Source organism: Stegostoma tigrinum, chromosome 12 (assembly GCF_030684315.1).
Source record: "Stegostoma tigrinum isolate sSteTig4 chromosome 12, sSteTig4.hap1, whole genome shotgun sequence".
NCBI lineage: Eukaryota > Metazoa > Chordata > Chondrichthyes > Orectolobiformes > Stegostomatidae > Stegostoma > Stegostoma tigrinum.
Genome location: NC_081365.1, coordinates 65192091 through 65212396, shown reverse-complemented (window position 1 = coordinate 65212396; position 20306 = coordinate 65192091). Strand labels below are relative to the sequence as shown.

Sequence of the window (20306 nt, the reverse complement as noted above, 5' to 3'; positions counted from 1 at the left end):
ACATCATGTTACAGCTGTACAAGACATCACTAAGGCCACATTTGGAGTACTGTGTACAATTCCTTTGCTCTGCTCTAAGAAGGATGTTATTAGGCTGGAAAGGGAGCGTAAAAGATTTACAAGGATATTACTGACATTGGAAGGTTTGAACATAAAGAGAGGTTGGATAAGTTGGGACTTTTTCCTCTGGGATGTAGTAGGTTGAGGGGTGACCTTGTAGAGGTTTTTAAAAATATGAGGGCCATCGATAAGATGAATAGGAAAGACCTTTTTTCCCGGGTAGGAGTGCCCAACTCTAGAGGACACGGGTTTAAGGTGAGAGGGGGAAGGTTTAAAAGGGGCCTGAGGGGCTGCATTTTCCACACAGAGGGTGATACATAGATAGAAGAAGCTGACAGAGGAAGAGGTAAAGGTGGATACAATTACAACATTTAAAATACGTTTGGACGGGTGCACAGATAGGAAAGGTTTCAAGGGCTATGGGCCAAATGCAGACAAATGCGATTGCTTCAGTTCAGAAAACTTGTTCAACATGGACAAGTTAGGCAGAAGTGTCTGTGTTGTACAACTCTATGACTCAGGGTTTGGGAGGAACAATGTAGATTATGAACTGAATATGCTGACAGCCTTTTTCCTAGGATGGTGACGGCGAGCACGAGGGGGCATAGCTTTAAATTGAGGGTGAAAGATATAGGACAGATGTCAGTGGTGGTTTCTTTACTCAGAACGTAGTAAGGGAATGGAAGGCTTTGTCTGCAATGGTCGTAGATTCACCAACTTTAGGTACATTTAAGTCGTCATTGGATAAGCATATGGACATACATGTAATAGTGCAGGTTAGATGGGCTTCAGATCGGTGTGACAGGTCGGCACAACATTGAGGGCCGAAGGGCCTGTACTGTGCTGTAATGTTCTATGTTCTAGTGTCCTGCCCAGATGAAAGTTCACCTTCCTCAACTTGAACTTCCACTGGGTTAAGGGTCACAGTTGTGCTGGGGGGGAGGTGCAGGCAGAGTGGACCATCTCCATTCATAACTTCTTCGAAATGCATAAATAGATGAAGGAGCAGCAGACAAATTTGGCAGAGGCTCTAGGGAAACTGAATCAAAGATTGGAAGTCCTCTAGCACTATCTGTATCATGCATCCTTCAAATGCCTCTGTGGAGAGATTGGTGGCTGTATTGGAGATCCACACCAAGACTTGTACAATGATTCAGTATCAACTGCAAGGTGACAGTGGGGTGTGAGGACTCTTGATCTTTCCGCAGGTGTCCCTTCCTCACAAGGAGACAGAATGGTGCCAGGAAGCATCAGACCAGAAGAGGAAACACATACGACTTGCCCTGAAGTTTTCAAGGGCTATGGGCCAAATGCAGTCAAATGCGATTGCTTCAGCTTAGAAAACTTGTTCAGCATGGACAAGTTAGGCAGAAGTGCCTGTGTTGCCACTCTGCACGACCCCCATCACAACTGTGACCCTTAACCCAGTGGAAGTTCAAGCTGAGGAAGGTGAACTTTCATCTGGGCAGGACACTCTCAGCATATTGCATATTCAGTTCATAATCTACATTGTTCCTCCCAAACCCTGAGTCATAGAGTTGTACAACACAGACACTTCTGCCTAACTTGTCCATGTTGGACAAGTTTTCTAAACTGAAGCAATCGCATTTGTCTGCATTTGGCCCATAGCCCTTGAAACCTTTCCTATCTGTGCACCCGTCCAAACGTATTTTAAATGTTGTAATTGTATCCACCTTTACCTCTTCCTCTGTCAGCTTCTTCTATCTATGTATCACCCTCTGTGTGGAAAATGCAGCCCCTCAGGCCCCTTTTAAATCTTTCCCCTCTCACCTTAAACCCGTGTCCTCTAGAGTTGGGCACTCCTACCCGGGAAAAAAGGTCTTTTCTATGCATCTTATCGATGGCCCTCATATTTTTAAAAACCTCTACAAGGTCACCCCTCAACCTACTGTCTGGAACTGAGCAGATACCTGGTCACTGGTAGACCTCACTAACTGTGGAGATGTGCCAGTGACATACTTAGCAGAATGTGTTCCCAACCCTCATCTAGCTAAAGAACTCAACGACGTATCAGTAATTAAGAAGCAGCCTTGCCAGTCATCATCTCAGGCTCAGTGTCTCCTCCCATCTGAGGTACTGGAGACCTCTCTTGGATGACAGGAGTCAGTATGAGTTGTGAAATAAGGATAGAAGTTTGGGCATGTTAAAAATCAAATTACAGTCGGGTAATGGGACAACAATGCTCTACTTGACAATGAATTTTACTTGGTAACTGGGATTTGGAGGTTTCGTCATCACTGGATGCGTGTTCCCGGTCTTTCCCCCCCACCGTATAGCATTGATTCTCTCCTTGAATGCAGTGAGAAGTTGAATAGTGAGTGTGAAGGAGAGAGTAACATAAAAGTGGCTGGCACAGCTATTGGTACTGGTGCAGGTAGGGAAGATTTGGTGAAGTATCCTGTCTGAGTGAACAGGAAGTGCAAATGACATGCAGAGTCAGTCAAGTGAGAGGTTGGAATTGGAGAACGAGTAAAGGAAGATGTTGCATGTAAGACTGAGAGTGGTAGACCATGAGCCACACTGGGAGGTATGCGCAATAGCAGAATTGAAATGACAGTGAGCTAGCAGATTGGTGATAGTGTCACTCATCTTTGCAGAGCACAGAAAAGAATTAATAGGTCTAACTTTCTGCTGGATATTTCTCCCACAGTTACATAGAAACATAGAAGTTAGGCTCAGGAGAAGCCATTCAGACCTTCAAGCCAGCTCTGCCATTCATCATGATCATCGCTGACCATCCAACTCAATATCCTAATCCTGTTTTCTTCCTATAACATTTGATCCCATTCACCCAAAGTGCTATATGCAGTCACTTGAATACGTTCAATGTTTTGGCATCAACTACTTCCTGTGGTAATGAATTCCACAAGCTCACCACTCTTGAGTAAAGAAATGTCTCTTCATCTCCATTCTAAATGGTCTACCCCAAATCCTCAGACTGTAACCCCTGGTCCCGGACACATCCACCATCAGGAACATCCTCCCTGCATGTACACTGTCTAGACCTGTTAGAATTTTCTAAGTCTCTATGAGAACCCTCCCTCATTCATCTATACTCCAGCAAAAACTATCCTAACCTAGTCAATGTCTCCTCATACGTCAGACCCACCATCTCCAGATTCAGCCTGGTAAACCTGTGCTGTACTGCTTGAGAACAAGAGCATCCTTCCTCAGAAATGAAGATCAAAACTGCACACAATATTCTAGGTGTGGTCTCACCAAGGCCCTGTATAAATGCAACAACACATCCCCATTCCTGTACCGTTGGCCAACATACTATTTGTCTTTTTTACCACCAGCTGCACCTGCATCCCCTCTCCCAATTTACAGCCATTCAGGCAGTAATCTGCCTTCTTGTTTTCACTTCCACAGTGAATAACCTCACATTTAACCAAATTATACCACAGCTGCCATTGATGTTCTCAGTCTTCCCATACCTGTCCAGATCACCATGAAGGATCTCTGCATCCTCGTCATAGTTCACACTTCCATCCAACTCGGTATCTTTTGCAATCTTTGAGATGTTACATTTTGATCCCTCATCCAAATCATTAATATATTTGGTGAATAGCTGGGGCCCCAGCACCAATCCTTATGGCATCTGACTAGTTACTGCCTGCCAGTTTGAAAAGGATCCATTAATTCCTACTCTTTGTTTCCCTTCTGACAATCAGTTTTCTATCCATCTCAATACACTTCCCCCAGTTCCATGCATTTTAATCTTGCACAGTAATTTCTTATGCAGGACTTTGTCAAATGCTTTCTGAAAGTCCAAGTATACCACATCAACTGACTCCCCTTTGTCACTCTACTAGTTACATTTTCATAGAATTCCAACAGATTTTTCAAACATGATTTCTCCTTCATAAATCCATGCTGACTCTTTCTGATCCTGCCACTACTTTCCAAATGCTCTGCTATGAAGTTATTGATAATGGATTCAAGAATTCCCTGCTACCAATGTTGTGCTTACTGGTCTATAATTCCTTATTTTCTCTCTACCTCCCTTTTTGAATATTGGAGTGACATTAGCCACCCTCCAATCTGCAGGACTGTTCCACAGTCTACAGAATCCTGAAAGATGACTACCAAAGCATCCAGTATTTCTAGAGCTACTTCCTTAAGTACTTTGGGATGTAGATTATCAGGCCCTGGGGATTTAATCACCTTCAATCACATCAATTTTCCCAGAACCATTTCTCTACTAACATTGATCTCACTCAATTCTTCCCTTGCACTAAACCTTGCATCCTCCAACAATTTTGGTACCTGATTTGTATCTTCTTTCGTGAAGACAGAACAAAAGTAATATTTAGTTGCCCCACCATTTCTTTGTCTCCTATTATACATTCTGCAGGTTATGTCTGTAGAGGGCCTAGTTGAGACTGCACAGAGTCTCATGGCGACTTCAGATGAGGCTGGTAAGGTTGGGTTCTGTAATCCCCTCTGGTGATCCTTAGGAAAGAAGACAGCCCTGCAGTCCAACGCCCCATGCAGGACCTCCAGGCAACAGTCAGAAATCAGAGTGCTATCTTTGGGGCAATTCTTTCCACAATACAACTGTGAAGGGCAGTTCCTGAATGGCTGGGATTAACCTGGTGCACAGCTGGGGTTTAAATCTGGAACTGGCAGTTCCAATCTCAGAAAACCCTGTCAGCATTTCCTCCACTGTCAAACATAAGATTGAGTGTGAACAGTGCCATAGAGATGTCACACGCACATGACGATGTGATTGGTGTAAAGTTGTGTGAGAAAACTTGCTGGATCCTATTGGAGTCAAACCCTTCATGAAACTACCTGCAACTAACACTTAGCTGACTAGTGGTAAAATTCCACCCTTGAGATTAGTTAGACCACTATAGCAATGCTTGGAATTGTCATGCACAGATTTTTCTGCTTCTGCACTGTGCGATTTCTGCCAATTTATTATGATGTACAGCATAATAGCTTCTGTTTTGTTTTGTTTTAAAATTCTTTTTTTCTTAACCTTTGCTTGGCAATTATTGCAAAGAGTTACCTCATTTAACATCTTCATTGAAGTACCAGAGCAGGGATACCTCAAATTAATCTGTTAAGTGTGTGCACATTTATCTTTACAACACATTATCTCCGAGTCTCTATTTCTAACAACTACATGAGTTGCTTTTTGTTCCCTTAAGTCATAACATCACTTTTCTCAAGCCACATATTACCATGACATCAATGCAATCAAGGCTTTCTGAAAATGTCTCTCCAGTGAGCCAGACATAACATTAAAAACAACAGCCGCTTGGTTTTCAAAACTTAAATTAGTGTACTTGCACGTTGTACCTCATTAGATAATCTATATTTGTTTATCTTTATGATTCCTCAAATACCCCAGCCCCTACAAACAAAAGCCCCTGGAAGGTATGAATGTCATGCTAACGATAATTCTGTCAAATTTGACTGAGTTCATTAATCACTGGAGACTGCTTTAAGTCCATCTTTGCAAGATAGTGCTGCTCAGGAAAATTTCTTCCTTTATTCTCTCGTAGTGATCTGCAACAATCTATTTCAGACAATAGCATGGAGTGGAAGTGCCAAGCTGGGTAAATAGAAGGATTTGCTTCCGTATGTCCACTCTTTGGGACATGACATTTGTGAAATTTCCTGTATTTTCTCATTGGGTTTTCACTGAGTTTGGTTTCTCACCTTACACACTGAATTTCTCCTTCATGAAACATATTTTGATAGAGGTCCTCTTGATATCATTTGTATAAAAAATCATAATTAGTATAAGACAGAAGACTTATTTACATCCCTATCAATGGACTGAAGTGCTATGGGGTAAAATAAAATCAAAGCGCAAAAAAAATCTATAATCTCATGTGGTGAGGATAAGTTATCTTCTTTAAGTTCTGCTCTATAAACAATTACAAAGAGGGCCAAATAAATTTACCTCTGCCAATAAATCTTCAAAAACATAAATAATCCTTGTCAATAGTTACTGAGTTCCAGTTCCTAATCACTGGAACTTGATGAATATAAAAAAAACTCATTTTGTAGCATTCTCAACATGATGAAGTTCTTCACATAGACAATATAGAACAGAATATGATAGTGTCTGATAAGGAAATATTAGGGCAAATGATAAGACGTTGGGTCAAAGAAGGAAGGAAAATGAGATACCTTAGGAAGGAAAATGAGATACAGAAGTAGGATGTTTAGGGAAGGAATTCAACAGTTGAGTGACAATGCTGCTAAAAGCGTGACCATCAATGGAGGATTGATTAAAATCAAGGGGAGGCACAAGAGACAAGAAATGGATGTGCACTGATATCTCGGAGGGTTGTAGAGGGGTGAAGCTACAGAGATAGGCAAATTAAAGTAAGTCCATAAAAAGAATTGAAAGAGGCGATGAAAATTTTAAAATCAAGCTGTTACTTAATAGCAAGCCAACATAAGTCAGCCAGTATAGCTAACGGGTAAAATGAATTAAATGCAAGTTAGGATGTGAGGAACAGAGTTTTGGATAGTAGAAAAGAAAAGGAACTATTTAAAAAAAGGAAATTTAAACTGCTAAGGTATTGCTACATTTAATACCCCGAAGATAAATTTATTCATTTCAATTTACTGTTAATCTGAGCTAGGCGTGATTCTAAATCATTACGTGTATTTATTTGGCTTCACAAGTTATAGTCTTGGTTCTAAGATAAGTTGTCCTCACTCTCATGAATTTTTAGACTATGAAAAATATCTCAGAATAAAATATAACTGGTTTGGTATATTGTGGAAGAGATAACTCATCTGAATTAAATTATCTCAATATGTCAAGTTCCTCATTTTAGAATTCTATAAAATTCGGATTTTCCCAGTATTGATTGTGTCTGAAAATTTTATAATAATAACTTTATAGTATTTAATTATTAAAATCAATCTTGGATTATTTTATAGTAGTGGTTACAATACAATAGGGTATAAAATAACATTTACAACACATTTTAGTCTGGAATAATGAGAGGATCAATCTTGATCTTCTCTGGAGGTTTACAAATGGCAGTCTTCTGCCAATTCAATTAACTCTACATGATATAATGAAACAACTGGAGACCCTGGGTTCTGAAAAAGATATGAGCCTGAGAATGCCCTTTTCCATTCCTTCTTGCGAGTGGGTGTCCCTGGCTGGGCAAGAATAATTTGTCCTTCCCTAACTGCCCAGGGTCAACCCACATTCCTGTGGGCCTGGAGTCACATGTAGGCCAGAGCATGTGAGGATATCAGATTTCCTTCCCTGAAAGGCATTAGTGAACAATGGTCACCGTTCCAAATTTTTTATCACGCTCAAATTTCACTATCAGCTATTTGCCTTGGTTGAGCACATGCCCCTAAAACATTAGTTTGAGGTCCTGAACTACTACATACTAGTTGCGGTAATGCTACTAAGACTCATGCTACAGAAAATGCCATGCCCCTCGCCAGGCTATTCCAACACAGCTACAAAGCTGGCATCTACCCAGCAATGTGGAAAATTGTCTAGGAATGTCCCATATACAAAAACCACAACAAATTCAACCCAGCCAATTATCCCCTCATTAGTCTACTCAATCGTCAATAAAAAGTGATGGGAAGCACAATCAAAAGAATAAAGTTACTTAACAATAACCTGCTCACTGGCACACAGTTCCCCCAGGGTCACTCAGCTCCTAACCTCATTACAGCCTGGATTCAAATATGGACAAAAGAACCAAATTCCAGAAAAGAGGAGAGACACTGTCCTTGACACCCTGGTCTCATTTAACCAAGTGTAGTATCAAAGAGGACTAGTAAAACTACAATCAATGGAAATCATGGGGATAACACATCACTAGTGAGAATCATATCTGAAACAAAGGAAGATGGTTACGGTTGTTGGAGGTCAGTCATCTCAGCTCCAGGACGTCTCTGCAAGAGCTCCTCACCACCTACAAGTTCCCTTTCAAGACTCCCACCATCCTGGCATGGAAATATATCACTGTTCCTTCACTCCATCCATAACAGCAATGTATGTCTACATACAGCACATGAATTGCAGCAGTTCAAGAATGCAGCACACCACCACCTTTTCCAGGACAATTCAAGGTGGGCAGTAAATGTGGACCCAGCCAGTGAAGCATACATCACCTGAATGAGTAAATAGCAAGTAAAGCAGTCAATTAATCTTGAAATGACTGTTGGGGTATTGAAATCATTGATAGATAATACTGGTTACAAATGTACACTGGGGAAGACATGTAAAATGATAATTTCAAGAGTAGCAAAATATTCAGTTTCACCAAAAAGCATTCTGGATTACAAACAAATATTACACAAATACATACTTACAGTCCAAGTATAACTTTATATGTAGCGTCTTGTCTGAGCCTTTAGGATTATTTCTCTTTTCAAGACAACTTGAGTCCATACTTGTTACCAAGGTGACAGGTCTGCAAAGTGCAGCCACCTAGCTTTAATTCTCTTGGAAAACATTTGTTGTTGCCCTTTGTTTCTTTAAGATGAAGTCATGACTTTGTGATAGAATTTTCTGTTTACATTTTATTTCAAGTTTCATATCTCAGAGCCAGCAGTGGCTATGCTGTGAAGTTGCATTTCATTTTTAATTTGGCAAAGATTCGAACTGAACATTAATTCTTTTACATTGAATTTAAGGCTCTTATTGTTTGCACTTCAATTTCTTAATTAATTTGGTGACTTTCTTTACAAAACTACAAAATGAAACATAGATCTTTAAACCTCCATCTCTAGCATCTTACGTATTTAAAAAAAGACACAAAAACAGAGAATGCTGGAGTAACTCAGCAGGCCCAGCAGCATCTGTGGAGAGAGAAAGACAGTCCAGTTTCGTGTGCAGTGTGATTAATCTTTAGAGTTCTGAAGAAGGACTTTAGCATTCTCTGTGTTCATTTCAGATTCCCAGCATCTACAGTATTTAGCTTTTATTGCATCTTGAAAGCCCCTTCTACACAAAGCAACAGGGAACCATCCTTAACAAACTATCAATAAGAGAATCATGTTCATTATCTATTACAAGTAATCAGAAATCAATTGTACTACAGCAATAATTATCTGCCTATCCTATACCTTTCCTGTGTCAGTAAATTAATCTAAAATTGACCTGATGTTAAAAAAAATATAGCTTCACCTGCAGGAAGGAACTTCTCCCCTCCAGCTTCCAAATGAGATATCATTAGAAAGGCAGTTTTATAGAATGTCCAGTTTGAATACAGGCTAAGTAGCTTTACCATTGATAAATGTTCACTTTCATAGAACATTGCAGGACAGAAGAGTCATGTGCCAATTTGACAATCATGATGTTATGTCCAATTGATCTATTTCAAAACAATTTTCATTATTCCTTGCATTTGTGAACACACAAATAAACAAATGTACTCAAGAATATTATACAAATAAACATTTGTTCTAACTTGAATCCAGTAACTTAAATGTAGAGCCTTCATTGAATCATAGAATATAGCAGGATAAAAGAAGACTATTGATCCATCATATCTGCCCCAGCTAACTTGAAGAAAAATCTAATTATTTCTAATCCTTGATACCTTCCCCATATCCCTCTATTTTTTCCTTTCAATTACACATTCAATTCCATATGGAAGACTGCTATTAAATTTGCTTCCACGACCCCAGCAGGAAGTGCATTCCAAATACTAACTGTTCATTGAACAAAAAATGTTTATCCTCAGGTTGATTCCTTTTTTTGCTGGTCACTTAAATCTGTTTGCTTTGCTAATCGCCTATCTGAAGAAGATCAACAGAGTTCCTTTAAAAATGGAAACTGATCTTTCCAGTTTTCTCCATCTAAGCTGTTCTGCCTCAGGGAATTATCTATGGCCTGGTGTGAGATTATAACGCTTAACTTTTAGATGTAAGCGGTAAAGATAAATATATTACAGTCTTGCATGGTGGCCTCTGTGTGGTATTAATTGAAAACACTTGACTTTGTATGATTGATAACCTACAAAACTGAAAGAATGTCTGCTCTCTACTGTTAGCTGCTTTGTAAAGGACTCAAACAAGCAATCAAGTAACTCATTATTTTGGATCTTCAATCCCCAGGCACAGATAGCCAAGCGATACCAAAGATTTGAAAAGAGACCACTAACAACATGCTTGTTAATAAGAGCTTCCTAAAGGTAAACCACAAGCTACTTTTCAAACTAATTATAGAATGTTCCAACTGCAGGAAACTGTCAAATTGCTTCAGCAGTCAGCTTTCTTCCTGATAATGTCAAATTTCATAAAACCTGGCAAATAGATTCTCTTCTCTTTCTTGAATTCAGGAGAATAGAAAACATTGGGTGGAAAAGATTGCAAAAGGTGAGCTTGGGAATGCAGTAGACTATTGTGGATCTTGAATATAAAAGCCTGTTTAACAGGCAGTCCAAATTTCCTTGCTTGTTGAAGGAGCAAGTGGCAAAAAACACATTTGTTGCTGTACAGAATTTGATTTCCTTAATAAAATCCCCAATTTTGCCACAACTTCAGTTTAAAAGAATCTCAACTATTCCATTTGGGGCCTGCAGTTCACAATGATGTGTAGATCACTCCTGTGAGAGCTCATGAGTTAAATACAACAGGTTTATATGTTCAGTATAAAGTGCTTTTGAAGCAGCTTGTGGTTGTTCCCACTAGGGAACAGACAATTCTGGATTTGGTGAGGTGTAATGAGGCAGACTTGATTAACGATCTTAAGGTGAAGGAACCCCTGGGGGACAGTGACCACAATATGATAAAATTCACTTTGCAGTTTGAGATGGAGAAGCTGAAATCAAATGACTGTCCTGGATTGAGACCAGCCTATGTATGCCACAAGTAGTGACTCTATTTTGGTGTTCAATGATAAACAATATTCCTTTACAGTTGGGCTTTCTTAGTTATTTCAGTGAGCCAGTTTATGATGTAAAAGAAGATTGAATGATTTTATTTGACATCTAAAAGGTAAGAGAGAGGCAAGGGTGGACATTGGGCCACTGGAAAATAAGGCTAGAGATGTAATAATGGAGAGTAAAGAAATAGCAGAGGGACTGAAGAGATACTTGGCTTCAGTTTTCACAATGGAAGAAATCAACAGCATATAGGAACTTCCAGAATGCCAGGGCCAGAGGTGAGTGTTGTGGCCATCACTAAGGAGAAGGTATGGAGAAGCTGACTGGTCTGAAGGTGGATAAATAATCTGGAATGGATCATACTCTAGAGGTCTGAAAGAGACAGCTGATGAGATTGCAGAGGCATTTGGTGGTGATCTTTCAGGGAACACTGAAATCAGGGAAGATCCCAGAGAACTGGAAAATGGCTAATTTAGAACCCCTGTTTAAGAAGGGAAGGAGGCAGAAATGATAGGCCAGTCAGCCTGATCTCAGTTGTTGGTCAGATTTTAGATTCCATTATTAAAGCTGAAATAGTGGAGTACTTGGAAAAGCACAATAAATAGCTTTGAGTCAGCATGTCTTCATCAAGGGGACGTCATGCGGGACAAATCTGGTAGAATTATTTGAGGAGATATTGAGCAAGATAGACAAAGGAGAGCCAGTGCATGTGATCTACTTGGATATCTAGAAGCCCTTTGACATGGTGCCACACAGGAGACTGCCAAATGAGATAAATGCCAATGGTGTTTGGACAAGGTACTGACAAGGATAGAGAATTGACTAGCAGAAGGCAGAAACGTTTTTCTTCAGGATGGCAACTGGTTGAGTTTGTGAGGGCTTGTGTCCAGCCCACAAACATTTATAGTATATATTAAAGATCTAGATAAAGGAACTGAGGGCATTGTTGCTAAGTTTATGGATGACACAAAGATATTTGGAGGAACAGATGGTTTTGAGGAAGCTGGGAAGCTGCACAAGGATTTTGACAGGCTGGGAGAGTGGGCAAAGAAGTGGCAGATGAAATAATATGTGAGGAAGTGTGAGGTTATGATATGGAGAATAGAGGTATAGATTATTTTCTAAATGGGGAGTGGCCTCAGAAATCTGAAGCACAAGGGACTTGGGAGTCCCAGTTCAGAATTGTTTTAGGATTAACCTGCAGGTTCAGTTGGCAAATGTAATGTTAACATTTGTTTCAAAAGGGCTGGAATACAAGAGCAGAGATGTACTGCTGTGGCTATGTAAGGTTCTGGTCAGACTGTATTTAGAATATTGTGGCAACTTTGAGCCCTGTATTTAAGGAAGAACGTGTTGGCCTTGAAATGGGTCTGGAGGAGCTTATTAAGAATGAACCCAGGAATAAAGGGTGATATGGGTCTGTGCTCAATGGAGTTTAGAATGATGTGGGGTATCAATTGGAAATTACAGAATACTGAGACGTCTGGGTAGAATGAACATAGAGATGCTTCCACTAGCAGGACAGATTAGGACCCAAGGGTATAGCCTCAGAGTGAAGGGATAACTCTTTAGAATGGAGATGGGAAAGAATTTCTTCAGCCAGAGGGTGGCAAAAATGTAGAACTCATTGCCACAGAAAGCTATGGAGGCCAAGTCATTGAGTGTGCTTAATACAGAGATAGATGGGTTCCAATTATAGGCATCAAGGGTTACAGGGGGAAGGCAGGAGAACGGGGTTGAAAAATAAATCGCTATGATTGAGTGGCAGAGCAGACTCAGTGGTCCAAATGGCCTAATTCTGCTCCTATGTCTAATGGTCTACAGTTTTAACTGTAAAAACACTCTGACAACAGCTACTGAGTACGTGTGGAGGGGGTATGATATTAGATCACATGGGACTGAGACAAGATGGAACAGAGTACTAGCGAAGTCCTGCTCTACTATGCTGATGTAGATAGTTACCGGCAATAAAATTAACAGTTTGCTCTGGCCTTGTATTCAGCCCTTTTTATATCCTAAGATCCTAGAAGCTCCTAATCATACTCATTAGGGTAAAGAAGATAAGTCCATGACTCCAGTTGCATGGAAAACCCAAAATTAACTGAAGAACATTTCTACAGGAATGAAAAGACTTACACGTAGCAAATACAACTGTTCTTTCTATATGCCAACACAGACAAGATGGGTCAAATAACCTTCCTCTATACTAAGACCTCAACAGAGGCCAAGAGTGACATCTTAGATGACTGTGTCAAAGGCAGATGTTCCTCATTGTTTTTCTTGACCTGTCTTCAACCTTAGTCACAATTGATCACAGCACCCTCAGCAGTGCCTCTCAACTATTTGTTGGATGGCCCTGCACTTGTCATGTTCCCTCCTTTCCTATGGAACTGGAGCCAGAGATTCACCCATCAATGACTCCTCCCTTCAATTGCACAGTTACTTCTGGTTTCTCCAAATAATTTATCTTTCCTCTTTCAAATCTGTGTGATCCTTTGGGAACTCATCTGATAAGTTTCATCTGTACACGGATACCAGTTAACTTTATCTTTAACTTGTCTCTTAAAGTTGTATTGCAGACTACTTGTGAGACATTATGATGATAGTAGGAACTGCCGATGCTGGAGAACCTGAGATAACACAGTGTGAAGCTGGATAAACACAGTAGGCCAAGCAGCATCAGAGGAGCAGGAAAGTTTAACATTTCAGGTCGAGACATTACATTTGATACTGTAACAGACTCCGCCTAATTGTATCCCCCCCTAATTTAAGTTATAGTATAGGACTTGAGCCAAAACCTTCAAGTGCTACCAACTGACCCATGAGCTGTGCTTTAAAGTGATCTTTTGATTTTGTAAGTCTTTACTCCTCACATAAATTCTAGTTCAAACGCAACCTGAAGATTAGAAATGGAGCACAGTGTGTCAATTGTAAAGCATTCACAATTTTCTGCTGATACACTTTAATAGCTTCAAAATCGGAATTCCATAAATTAAACATAATTCCTCGCACCTGGGCCCCTGTCAGGGGAACTCTATGTTGGAAATCAGAGAATCTCAAAATTTCCTCATCTACAGTCCTCCAGTGAGGAATGTCAGATTTATAATTCCATGATCTTTACTTGTTTAAAGTTTTTGTCAGAAAATGCTTACCACTTTCATCATTCTCATCCTTTCCCCATCCATGCGGAACTTGATATTTTTAAGCTTCTTCTATACCTGTTGTTGGCAACAGGCCAACTATCAGCTTTTTGTTGGTAAGTCTGTTGGTGATGGATAGTCTGACTTAGTTTCATTGTGGCATATTTTCAGCCAAGAATGAAACTTCTTTGGATGACTCAAATCAAAAGAATAACCAGTCAGCATAACTTTAATAGGATTGAAACAACAGATTAAAGTCATCAAAATGTAATTCTTGCTTAGAAACAGAAAACGACTGCTAATGCTGGAAACCAAGGAAGGCAGACAGGAGGCTGGAAGAACTGAAGGTCAGAAGGGAAAGTTAGACTCCACCAACCGGAATATCATCCACTCTTTACCCCGCTCTGCCTTCCGCAAGGACCATTCCTTTGCCACTCCTTAGTTCACGCCACATTCCCCACCAACTACTCCAACCCGCCTGGTACCTCCCCCTGTAACTGTAAAAGAAGCAACACCTGCCCACACATCACCTCCCTCACCTTGATTCAGGGCCCTAAAGAGCCTTTCCAAGTGAGGCAGACCTTCACCTGCATCTCTTCCAACCTAGTCTATTGCATCCGGTGCTCCTGATGTGGCCGCCTCTATGTCGGCGAGACCAAACATAGACTAGGTGACTGTTTCGTCGAGCAGCTCTGCCTGGCCCATAATGCCAAACTAACCTCCCAGTTACTGTCCATTTTAACTCCCTGCCCCACTCTGCTTCTAACATGTCCATCGGTCTCTTCTAGTGTCACAGCAACTTAACGCAAATTTGAAGAACAGCGCCTTAGCTTCCACCTGGGCTGCCTACAGCTTGGAGGACTCAACATTGAGTTCTCAAATTTCAAATAACCTTCCCACTCATACCCCTGCTTCCCTTCCAGCCCCAACTCCTCCCTTCCATTCCACCTTCTGACCCTCCCTTCTAGCCTCCACCCGGATTTGGCACTCCCATCAACCAGCCAGGTCATACCTACCACCAGAGCTCACCTATCACCACAACTCCACCTTCACCCCTTCCCCATCCCTCTTTATCTGCAGCTCCCCAGACTCCCACATCCAGTCCTGATGAAGGGTAGTACCCGAAACGTTGACTGCTCCTTTTCTCCAGACGCTGCCTGACTTTCTATGTTCTTCCAGCCTCCTGTTTGTCTACCTTGTAATTCTTGCTTCATGGTTTATATAATTTCTGTTGAGGTTTTGTCTAAACACAAAGCTCTCTGTCATTCAACACAGGTCTGATTAAGTAAAATGCATTACAAGAGAAAATAATATTTGCATTTGAAGTTTTCGTATATTTGGTGTGTTACAGTGTGCTATTTCAATATCTATCTGTTACCTGACATTGTGCTCCACAATATGCTCAGGCCTGTGACCTTTCATCAAATTGGGGAAATATAGTAGGTTTGGAAGGAAAGGCTGGGAAAGGGAAAGGACCATCTGAGAATGACGGCCTTTGTGCTCTCATCATCAGCATTCTGCCACAACATGAGCAGCCCAGAATTTTGCCTTCCGTGCTGATGTAATGCATTCTGAAGACAGGCCCTCAAGGCTCAGTGCTGTTTGAGGGAGCCCTGTAAGATCATTTATAGTCTTCCCCAGTTACAATCAGCAGCAATCCAGCATCCAGTGTTAAAATTTGTTTGATGAAACTGACAAGTGCCGGAAGACATTTTAGTTATTAAAGGCACTATATAAATGCAAATTGTTGTTCAATAGAATGGAACATAGACTAAATTAAAACATTGATTCACAAGTAAACACAAAAAATTCAAATGCTAAACAAATATGTGGGATTGTTGTTTAATGATTTTATAGACAACGCACAGCCATCTCCTTCTACATCAACAGCTTGTGAGTTCATGCCTTCCTGTGTGGTTTGAACATATAATCAGATATTATGCTTCAGTACAATGCACGGTGATTTATGTTTTGCTGTACAGGTAGGTGAAAAATCACATGCTGTTTTCCGAAGAGGAGCAGATAGTTCTCTCAGCGTCCTTTCCAGATGCAAGCTCTGAACTAATATTGTCTAAACAGATTTCTGTTTATTGAGTTAATTATTGTTTGTGGGATCATGCTGTGCACAAATTAGTCTCAATGTTTGCTCATAGTGTGACAGTGCATACGCATTGAAAGTATTTCAGTGGGATCTGACTATGTAGAAATTATCTCTCCAAATAAAACCTTACAGCTCTTTGAAACAAAGAATATGATTGTAACGTCCTGCAATATTCAGGGAAGAAAAACACAAACAATTTCTTTCTCCTCATGCATCCTTGGAGACAAAATAGGATTAATTCAGACATGCATGCAAGTGATGAGTTTAGGAGGAGCAACATGACAAAGTTCCTGGTCATTATAAGGCTCTATATAAGATTTTTCTGTTAGTTGTAAACACCTGAATCTAGTGTCTGATTAGTTTTGTGTGTAGACACAAAATTTTCAATTGTGTGCCTGAAAACATCTCCCTCCATTCACAGTCATCAGTCGATTCTTAATTCCAGATATTTATTGAGTTCAAATTCCACCATCTGCCATGGTAGAATTTTAACCTAGGTCCCCAGAATATTATCTAGGTCTCTGGATTAACCGTCCAACGATAAAAGTACTAAGCCATCATCTCTCCTAGCTGCCATTGGTGGTCAACACTTCTCAAAGATCCTTTCTAACTAACAGATCTTGCACAAGTCAAAACCTTCCATATCAGTCCACTTACAAAATGAGTCCACATTCAACCTGTCAGATTGTAAAAAGGTCATTAAGCTTCTTACAGTGAATGAAACTCGGTCCTCCAGAGAGCCTATGCCTGCTACCCTCCTCTCCAACACCACCCCATGTGGATTTATTCAGTCTGGTGGTGAACACTCCTTCTGAGTCATTTGGTATGAACAACATTCACCAATTGTCCCAGAGCCTGGTGAAGAACTCACAGGAAGTCATTATCAAACCGTGGAGCTACCTTTGGCCTGGACCCCCACCTGTCCTTCTCATTAAAGATTTCGAAAATGAGAAGCTGTAGAAGGCATAGGCTGAGTTTTCTTCATTGAGAAGAGACATTGAGTTTAAAGGTAGAAATTTTTTTCTGGACATCCTCTATTCATAATGAGTAGTTCAGATGCTCCGTTATCCCTGACAAGGGGCCCAAATAAGACTTCACTGACACAGCAGTCCCCAAAAGATCTCCTTCCCTCTTGCCTCTCCAACACTTCAGAGGTTTTCCTAACCAATCTGGCAATGCACTTATTCCTGCACACATCAGTTTCAGGGGTAACAAGGAATGCAGATGCTAAAGTCAGAGTCAGCACAGAGTGGGGCTGGAGGAACAGACTAGACAGCAGGAGCAGGAAAGTCAATATTTTGGGTCAGGGCCCTTCATCAGAGCTGGGGAGGAGGAAGGGAGCTGGCAAATAAATGGACGGAAGAAGAGTGGGGCTGAGGGAATGTAGGTAGGATGGTGATAGATGGATGCAGGTAGGAGGTAGTCCCCACTACCTTCTGCTTGCATTCAACTGTCACTATCCCACCTAATTTCCCCCATCTTTCCACCTTTCTGCCCTTTATTTATTTCCCAGCTGCCCTCTCCCTCCCCAGTTCCTCAGTTTCACCTATAGCTGCCAACAACCTGAGCCAGGGGATGTTTAAATGGACATACTTCCAGTTCACAGCTTGACCTCTCACCCATTGCATATCCCTCCTTGACTGGGGGCACCACCCACTGTTATCTCTCCTATTTCGCCACTTTCCTGGCAGGCAACCCTGTAAATGGCTGACACATAATTTATTCAATGTATATGAAGAATGGGCTCAGGCACTTTGGAGTCAGCCTCACACACCCTGTCCAAACAAAATGTATCCCATGGAATTCAGGACAAAAAGCGGAGTCTTTGATACAATCTATCCTGCTGGCATGTCGAACAGTTAATTACTCTCTTATTAAATATTGCTTGCTGGTACAGAACATAAACATTGTTAATAGGAGTTGAAGCTTTTCATTTTGTACTGATCCAGACTAGGGCATGAAGAAAGATGCATAAAAAAGAGACAACAGTTTATTCAACAAGACAAGAGGCTACTGATTGAAGATAAAGCAAGAGCAGTCAACTGTCAATCTTAATTCTCAGACAGGTACATAGATTCTGATCAATCAGGCTGTTACCCTGGAAATGCTATAATCATTAGAAGACTTGATGACCACCTTTCACATACAAATTACTTTTGCTGAATAATCTACGTCAGATTACCCTGGAGGGGAAAGTGCCTGAAAAACCTGACTGGGTGAAGTATGGTGTCTACCATGCAGTCAATCTACAAGTGGATTTTCTATCTACAAGACACTGCCATCAACCCAAAAGGACGTCTTGCCTACCACACAAAAGAGTAATATGAGTTCCAGTGCCAGTGTGATGCCAGGTATGTAGGCTGTATGCCCAAAGCCTGTTGGGCTGAATCAAACAATATGTTCAACTGACCAATCACAGTGGGCAGCTGGCCACTCATGCTCAAACACGCTGTGCATACAAGCTTCAGAAAAGCGTATCCAGCATTAAATGTGATTCTGCTATTGGAAATCATTTATTAAATTATCTGGACTCTACGAAGAGTTACACCAGAAACCAATTTGGGATTATCAGCTGGGCCTGCAGTATGAATGCTGTATATTAATCCAAATAACCCTGTTTCATATGGAAAATGAGAACTTGCACATTTGCATTGCGCATTTTCATGAAAAATATGGGCAAGGAGACAGCCAATAACTGCTGCATCCCCATGGCAATATCTTGACCAATCAAAGTCTATCTCCCTATTTTGGAAATTAGGATTGACAGTTAACTGTACTAGCCGCATCTCCACTCCAATCAGTGCCCAACCAATCAGCACTTTCTTTACATTTTGCATAAAATGGTGTCTTTCTTTTAAAATCCACCTCTTGTGTCCTCGTCCTGATCAGTGCAAGATGGAAAGTTTCAATTTATCTCATTTTAGCAATGGTCAGCAATTATCTAGTAACACTGATAAATTTTAAGAAACAAAGAGTTACTTTGGCAAATGAATCTTCCAAAGTTAAAATAACCCCAAAGGTGTGAAATGATTTATCTAACATCACGACTATCAGGCTACCATGTCATGGACAACTTGAGTGAATGGGAAAATGTGTGGCAGCTGAAGTATAATGTGCATAAATGTGAGGTTAGCCACTTTGGTAATAAAAACAGGAAGGCAGATTATTACCTGAATGACAGTAGATTGAGAAAGGAGGAGATGTGATAAGATGAGTGTGTCCCTGCACACCAGTTGCTGAAAGTAAGCATACAGTTGCCTCAAGCAGTGTTGAAGGCAAATAGTATGTTGACCTTTACAGCAAGAGGATTTGAGTGCCTTACAGCAATTGTACTAGGCCTTGCTCAACATCTGGAGTATTGTTTGCAGTCTGGGCTCCTTATCTGATGGGCGATGTTCTGGCATCGGAGGTAGTGCAACACTGGTTTACCAGACTGATTTCTGGGAGGGCAGGGCTGATGTATGAAGAGAGACTGGATTAGATAGGACTGTATTCACTAGAGTTTAGAAGAATGGGAGGGTAATCCAATAGAAATCTTTAAAATTCTAACAGCGCTAGACGGTAAATGCAGGGAGAATATTTTCTGGGGAATCCAGTGGTAGGGTCACCATCTAAGGATATGGGGTAGGTCATTGAGAACTGAGACAAGGAGAGTGGGAAACCTGTGGAATTCTCTGCCACAGAAGGATGTTGAAGTCAAAACATTGAATGTTTTCAAGAAGGAGTTAGATATGGTTCTTGAGGCTAAAGGGATCAAAGGGCATGGGTCAAAAATGAGAACTTTGTACTAGTTTAGATGAACACCCATGAACATTTTCATTGGCAGAGCAGGTTCAAAGGGCAACTGTTGCTCTTGTTTTCTATGTAGTGTGACATTTTAGAAAGATGTTCTATCCTGGACACCTTATCCATGTTGAATACTGCCTGTGCTGAATAGATGATAAAATCACCTGTCTATCACCTATAATGGCTACATTAACCTTATTCGAATTAAGTACATTGGCAAAATACATATCTCAAGCATTTTTTAAATTTCAATATATCATGTTTGCAGCACAATTTCTCTGCAATGAACTTCACTCTCAACTTTAAAAGAAAATTTCATGAATTTATTATTATTCTAAAAAAATACAATCGACAAGC

The 20306-nt window shown here is 40.6% G+C and overlaps 1 long non-coding RNA gene across 2 annotated transcripts in view; it reads left to right on the top strand.

Moving 5' to 3' along the window:
- The window catches only part of LOC125457275 (uncharacterized), a 120908-nt gene that overhangs the window by 60323 nt on the left and 40279 nt on the right, over positions 1-20306 (top strand). For both annotated transcript variants that reach the window (XR_007248590.2, XR_007248591.2), the window contains exon 3: positions 10153-10229. This is a non-coding gene — a long non-coding RNA (uncharacterized LOC125457275). The remainder of the gene's footprint in view (positions 1-10152; positions 10230-20306) is intronic.